Source organism: Procambarus clarkii, chromosome 31, assembly GCF_040958095.1.
Source record: "Procambarus clarkii isolate CNS0578487 chromosome 31, FALCON_Pclarkii_2.0, whole genome shotgun sequence".
Lineage (NCBI taxonomy): Eukaryota > Metazoa > Arthropoda > Malacostraca > Decapoda > Cambaridae > Procambarus > Procambarus clarkii.
In genome coordinates, this window is record NC_091180.1 from 20,144,902 (window position 1) to 20,152,724 (window position 7,823).

Consider the following 7,823-nt stretch of genomic DNA (forward strand, 5'->3'; position numbering starts at 1 on the left):
TTCGTATCACTAATCTATCAAGAATCTATCAACATTAATGAGGAGACACTTCATGTCTTCTATCACCAAGAGTGACAGAAGACCCAGTACCAGGTGCCAAAGTAGTCACTGCCCACCCCAGTACCAGGTGCCCCAGTAGTCACTGCCCACCTCAGTACCAGGTGCCCCAGTAGTCACTGCCCACCCCAGTACCAGGTGCCCCAGTAGTCACTGCCCACGAGGAGGGGCAGTAAACCCAGTGCCAACCACTAGCGTTGTCTGTGAGGCACAAGTAAGGCTTCCACACCCGCCAGGGCCGCCCTCCTAACACACACCGCCTCCATTCTCCTCAAAAGAAGTCTGTCACGAGTCAGCTAGGCTACACAGGCCCGGAACTGACCACATTCTGTAGTTTTCTTTTATTACAGCTTGCCAGTTTAATACATATTAGTTATCAGTGTTGCTTTCACGGTGAAAATAATATTACCGATGGCAGGGAGGATCATAGCTTTCCGCGATATGGAGCTAGAAATTTAAATTTGGATCGTTTTGAAGTGGTGTTACAGTCCTTTGTAGTTTTGTGTACAGGCCTCTGCTGAGGGGCTACAGTCCTTTGTATAGCTGCTACATTTCTTTGTAGAGGAGCATAGTTCCTCTGCCCTGGGTCACGGCAGACACATGCATTTACCCACTGGATAAGCATGTGCTATATAAGCATCGCAAACTCAAGTCCAGGATGTGCTTTAAGTATCGGAAACGTTAAGTACATGGTTCCAGATAGCCGGAACAATTTATGGAAGAAGGTGGTGGAGGCCACAGCCGTCAGTCAGTAGCTTCAAAGCGACATACGACAAAGAGCACCGGAAAGACGGCACCCCACGAGCGTAATTCTCACGTGGGAATTACACATATTTCCTGGTAGCATTTGCGTTGCTGCATGCCTAACCCCCCCCCCCACTCAATCACCCCCCCCCCACTCAATCAACCCCCCCCCCTCCCTCACTAAACCCCCCCTCCCTCACTACCCCCCCCTTCCTCCTTCACCCCTCCTCCCCGCCCCAACGTCTTATCTCGCTGGCCTGGTCCTGCTCTTATCTCCCTTATCGTTATCAAAACATTAGTAAGCGTGAGAACGTCCGCTTCTACACTACGGTACACGGCCATGGCTATGTACTCCAACGTGTGGCGGATCGAATTATAGTATAGTTAGTTTGCTATGTACTCGCTATGCATGCAGTGAGCTGTTGTTTTATGGATTAGTTTATCATCGACCACCAACGACCTCGCTTCTTACTGGGTCAGAGTTCGATCCCCCGATGGTCCAAGTGTTTGGGCACCATTCCTTCACTCCGTTCATATACCAGCTTTCTGTTCTCATATCCAGGCTTCCTGTCTTAATATCCCAGCTTACTGTTCTAATATCCCAGCGTCCTGTCCTAATATCCCAGCTTACTGTCCTAATAGCCTAGCTTACTGTCCTAATATCCCAGCTTACTGTCCAAATATCCCAGCGTCCTGTCCTAATATCCCAGCTTACTGTCCTAATATCCTAGCTTACTGTCCTAATATCCCAGCTTACTGTCCAAATATCCCAGCGTCCTGTCCTAATATCCCAGCTTACTGTCCTAATATCCTAGCTTACTGTCCTAATATCCCAGTTTACTGTCCTAATATCCTAGCTTACTGTCCTAATATCCCAGCTTACTGTCCAAATATCCCAGCGTCCTGTCCTAATATCCCAGCTTACTGTCCTAATATCCTAGCTTACTGTCCTAATATCCCAGCTTACTGTCCAAATATCCCAGCGTCCTGTCCTAATATCCCAGCTTACTGTCCTAATATCCTAGCTTACTGTCCTAATATCCCAGCTTACTGTCCTAATATCCTAGCTTACTGTCCTAATATCCCAGCTTACTGTCCTAATATCCTAGCTTACTGTCCTAATATCCCAGCTTACTGTCCAAATATCCCAGCGTCCTGTCCTAATATCCCAGCTTACTGTCCTAATATCCCAGCTTACTGTCCTAATATCCTAGCTTACTGTCCTAATATCCCAGCTTACTGTCCAAATATCCCAGCGTCCTGTCCTAATATCCCAGCTTACTGTCCAAATATCCCAGCGTCCTGTCCTAATATCCCAGCTTACTGTCCAAATATCCCAGCGTCCTGTCCTAATATCCCAGCTTACTGTCCTAATATCCTAGCTTACTGTCCTAATATCCCAGCTTACTGTCCTAATATCCCAGCTTACTGTCCTAATATCCTAGCTTACTGTCCTAATATCCCAGCTTACTGTCCAAATATCCCAGCTTACTGTCCTAATATCCCAGCTTACTGTCCTAATATCCTAGCTTACTGTCCTAATATCCCAGCTTACTGTCCAAATATCCCAGCGTCCTGTCCTAATATCCCAGCTTACTGTCCAAATATCCCAGCGTCCTGTCCTAATATCCCAGCTTACTGTCCTAATATCCTAGCTTACTGTCCTAATATCCCAGCTTACTGTCCTAATATCCCAGCTTACTGTCCTAATATCCTAGCTTACTGTCCTAATATCCCAGCTTACTGTCCAAATATCCCAGCGTGCTGTCCTAATATCCCAGCTTACTGTCCAAATATCCCAGCGTCCTGTCCTAATATCCCAGCTTACTGTCCTCAAATCCACGCTTCCCGTCCAAGTATCCCTTACCAGCGCTACAGAGGAGCATACCTAAAACACTCATCACTAAAAAACTGAAGTAACATTTTAATCAACACTGAAATATTAAGCGACATTAATTATTTAAAGCAAAATTGACGTACGGTGTTAGCAGAGTTGTATATATGAAGGTCGATCTAGGAGGCGGTGATTGTCTTGTGGAGTGGAGGGGGGTGGGGGGTGGGGGGGAGGAGGAAATAATTGTAGTGAGTCTCGAATGAGGCTTTTCATAGGCGTTGCCCCCGCCCCCCTATACATGAGGCTATTAGGTAGCTACTAGCCTTGTTGTATCCGCTGTGTTGTCATTTTAAAGAGTTGCTGACGTTTCAATTCTTTAACACGTCTAGTAGCCTCGTTAGGCAGGCGCACCTAACTTTTCGTCAATTTATTTATTTTTATACAAGAAGGTATATTGGATTTATGGGAGTCCAGACACTTGAGGGTTTTACACTGATGTAAATGGCGGAAATAAAGATCAAGAGAAAGAGAGAAAAAGAAGGAGAGCTAGATAAGAGAGAGAGAGAAAACTGAACTTCAAATGGATTTTAGGGGTCACTAAAGAACTGAGAACATTATGTTCCTCTTAAAGTTCTTCCTTCTACCGCCCACAGGATAGCTGAGTTACGTGGAAACATACTAAACAATAAAATGAAAACTAGAAAAAACAAATAAAAAGTTATGTACACAAGGAGAGTAAATAACGACACAAAACGCGAGACGAGAGAGGGGGTGTAGCTCAGTGGTAGAGCGTTCGCTTTGCATGTGAAAGGCCCCGGGTTCGATCCCCGGCACCTCCAGACCTACGGGGATGTAGCTCAGATGGTAGAGCGCTCGCTTAGCATGTGAGAGGTACGGGGATCGATACCCCGCATCTCCAGGTCTTTTTAAAATATTTGATTTACATTATATATATATACATACACACACACTTTAATCATGGCAGGTTGTTCTATTTTTATGTGGATTGCTTCAAGAATTTGTAATATTCTTGCATCTTGGGTTTTGTCTATTATACAAGTAATTTTTATTTAACATTTCTCTTGTTAGAGTAATGTCATGGGTTTGTCTCATGTGATTTCTCAGGTGTTATATGGCTATATGACTAAATGCTACTCTGAAACCATTCGTGGACAAAAAATAAGATGACCAAAATGACTGGCCAGCTGACACCAACTCCCACCGAGAGCAAGAAGCAACGCAGAACGTTTTAACGAACCAACAAAAGTAGAAATAAAGTTATAAACGATAATAATCTACACATAGAGGCGCCAAATGTACAAACACCTCAGAATTAATTATAAATAGGAGAATTATCCCATAGAAACCAAGACTAACGTCGACAAAGTCATTCACTCAGACAAGGACACAGAAATACTAGCCTCATTGCAAGTCCCCGTCAAGATCGCATTCTATTCGACAAGGAAGACCCATGCGGTAAACCGAATTACCCTTAAACTGGGTATACAATCTAACAACAAAATTTACTCACAATCATCCCACGACCCCAATGAAGGGGGGGGGGGGGGCCGGGTTATTTACCACTACATGAGGTCAAGACATTTCAAAATGAGTCTCAACACCTTATACGTCTTGATACACTCCGCAAGGTAGAACAGACTTTGAATGTTTCTAAATAGTCATGCAGTCACTAATGTTCTAAGCTGGATTACACACACAGCAAATGTACTTTAAAACTTCTGTAGTTTCCTTAATTACTGTATTAGCAAAACACCGTCCACCACAATCAGATAATCCAGGAGCTCCACGAAGCCCTGAACATAACCACAAAACACCAGACAGCACCAGCAAGCCACCAGGGTGTGGAATTACGATTGAAATGTTCGAAGACTCAATGCTTGAAAGATTACTACAGAGGTAAGACCCCTACAGCTGGTGGCCCAAGGGCTTGGGTCTATCTACTCGAGGTCAATTATGCTGCACTATACATAAATCATGATAAATTGAGGGGCCAGAAACCCCCTACGAAGAACAAAAAAGTATCCTGTAAATTGGTGCATTAAAATATGCATTTGAGAGTGTATCTATGAACGCTCCATTCATATGTTGAAATATATGTGAAGAGCCTTACAAACACTCAAAGCTTCCTGCGAAAGAGAGTAAACTTAGATACCACACACACACACACACACACACACACACACACACACACACACACATTACGCTGGACACGTAATCCTTTGGACCGGGGTTCAATTCCCGGCGCCGGCGAGAAACAAAATGGGCAGAGTTTCTTTCACCCTGATGCCCGTTACCTAGCTGTAAATAGGTACCTGAGAGTTAGACAGCTGTTACGGACTGCGTCCTCTGTGTGTGTGTGTGTGTGTGTGTGTGTGTGTGTGTGTGTGTGTGTGTGTGTGTGTGTGTGTGTGTGTGGAGAAAAAAAAGTTAGTAGTTAGTAACAGTTGATTGATTGACAGTTGAGAGGCAGGCCGAAAGAGCAGAGCTCAACCCCCCAAGAGCACACCTAGGTGAATACAACTAGGTGAATACACCCGTGTCAGCAAGGACAAGAATACTGGGTATGTTCGCTAGGCACCAAAATCGTTGCTAATAATAAAATATAGAAATCAAGCCGAGTTATCACAGTCTGTTATCACAAACTTATTATACGTCGGCAGTTATGAGGGAAGCTCACATCATCTTATCCAGTATACATAACCCGCATCTCATACGTCATACATTATTTAACGACTCTGTTACCTTTAAGTCACATTTATTCACTCTCTAAATGAATAATGACCCTAGAAATCTGAAAGGAATGTGTTAAATTTTCATCCGCCTGTCAGCCATTTGCAATACATGAATGACAGCAACACCCTGCGGCCAGATTCACGAAAGCAGTTACGCAAGCACTTAGGAACGTGTACATCTTTCCTCAATCTTTGACGGCTTTGGTTACATTTATTAAACAGTTTACAAGCATGAAAACTTCCCATTCAATTGTTGTTATTGTTATAAATAGCCTCCTGGTGCTTCGGAGCTCATTAACTGTTTAATAATTGTAAACAAAGCCGCCAAAGATTGAGAAAAGATGTACAGGTTCGTAAGTGTTTGCAATACTGCTTCGTGAATCTAGACCCAGAGGGCTGAGAGGGTGCGCCGCCCTGGTGGCCTGATGCGGCAACAAAATATCACATCCAGTCATACAAGTTTCACATCCTGTATAGCAATTCTCTTGCCCAAAATATGAACAACTACACCACAGCTGATCTTAGAAGAGGTAAGAATTGCGTTACAAAATCCATTTTAAAATATCTTTCAATAAATGTATGCTGAAACATACTAAAATAGTTTTTTCCACAAAATATCCTTGTAAAATAGGGGTGCGTCCTATACGCCGGCAAATACATGCCTGCTATCACAACTAACGAAATTCCGCATTTCTATATTATTTTCCTCTTTCCTCGCCCACTAATTAAAAAAATATGTGGGAAAACGGAGGTTAGGGAGGTCCACAACGTCCCCCCCCCCCGTCACTATAGAATAGAACACTCGCCATCTTATCATAATCACAGATCACAGTGATAATGGTTATCTTATCGTTGCTGCCTGGAACTGCCTCGCTACTACGCATTAAAAATATATATATATATCTTACGGATCAAGTTCAATCTCACAACAAAAATGAACATTTATCAAAGGGACGACAACAGCAGCCAACAGAGCCGAGACTCTGCTCATAGGCACATAGGAACTCGTCTTTCATAAATCACTGTGAACTTTTATAAATCCGGGTTAGGGGGGGGGGGAAGTAGACTGAAAGTAACCAATATGGCGTCCAAATTGCATTAAAATTTCACTACCTTCATCCCAATTTACGAAGAAAAGGAATTAAGTGAAAAAAAAAATGCTAGGAGGGGGAATTCTGTCTATGCAATGCCTCGAACATTCTATAGCAACACAAACACATTCCCGGTGTGTGAGTAGGCTGCGTCCTGGTGAGTCACAGCCCAGTCTCAGTACGTTGTGAGCACTCATTTCTGGGAGTGAATGAGCAGTGTGAGTGAGGAGTGTAAGAGAAGTGTGAGTAAAGTGACTGAGTAGCGTGGGTGATGAGTCGTTGCCGATGTGAGTACGGAACAGGGAATGTGAGGTTCCTCATTTACTCTTCAACGCGAATCTATGAGTCAATGTCTCATGACCCTCACATTCTGATAGTGAGACAAGGATGCATTTCATTTCCTGCTGAGTAATTATAGACCATTTTCCAGGCGACTCATAATATAAGAACGTAATTTTTTGAGAGTTTAGCTCACTAATGGTGAGTTAGGGGATTGTGTGCCTCGTTGATAATGAGTTAGGGTTATAGCATTCCTTACTGATGATGAGTTAGAGGTAGATTATGCCTCACTAACGGTGAATTATATGTGTTGATTACGCTTCACTAACGGTGAGTTATGAGTAGATTATGCCTCATTGATGTTGATTCAGTGGAGGCTTGCCATAGTCCAGTGTCCAGCAGAGAGAGATCCTCGATTTCTAATGACCCAAACCCTGACGGCCTTGCACTTCGTCCAGATGGAATTACAATATACCCCGGAAGTAGGGCAGACAGGTGGTGATAGACTATCGATGCGTATCCACCCTGGCTGCAATCTATCATCCAAAAATGTTGGTACTTGCAATAACTATTTAGTCGAACGTACACAAATGTCCAAACGTTTTGTAATATTAATTTTGAGAAACCTAATATATATAACTAAGCTTAGTGAAGTGAAATAAGATGTGGTATGATTTCGTAACTATCAGAAAAGATTGTTACGAAATTTCTCCGACTTATACCCACAACAGTGGGTATAAGCCGGAGAAATTTTGATTTTGGATATAAATAAAGAAATACTGGTTTGAAAATATGTTTGTGGATGAGTGAAATGGACTGCTAGTTAACATTACGGAGGCTAACAGTTGAACAGGTTTCAAGAATAGATTGCATAGGTTCTTCTTAGGAGTGAGGTGCTGAAATTAGACGAGGCCCATTTAGTATGGATCAACAGGCTTTTTGAGGTGCTCCCCTAATTTGTATAATAATAATAATAATAATAATAATAATAATAATAATAAAAATATGGATATGCTATTTCCAATTAGAGATATACAGAACCAGGGAGGCGGACCCTATACGCAT

The 7,823-nt window shown here is 42.9% G+C and overlaps 2 non-coding genes across 2 annotated transcripts; both read left to right on the plus strand.

The window, feature by feature from the left end:
- Positions 1 to 3,402: 3,402 nt before the first annotated feature.
- TRNAA-UGC (transfer RNA alanine (anticodon UGC)) lies at positions 3,403 to 3,474 on the plus strand. The gene has a single exon. It is a non-coding gene; the product is annotated as a tRNA-Ala (tRNA).
- A 7-nt stretch (positions 3,475 to 3,481) lies between these two features.
- Positions 3,482 to 3,554, plus strand: TRNAA-AGC (transfer RNA alanine (anticodon AGC)). Its single transcript has one exon. It is a non-coding gene; the product is annotated as a tRNA-Ala (tRNA).
- Positions 3,555 to 7,823: the final 4,269 nt, after the last annotated feature.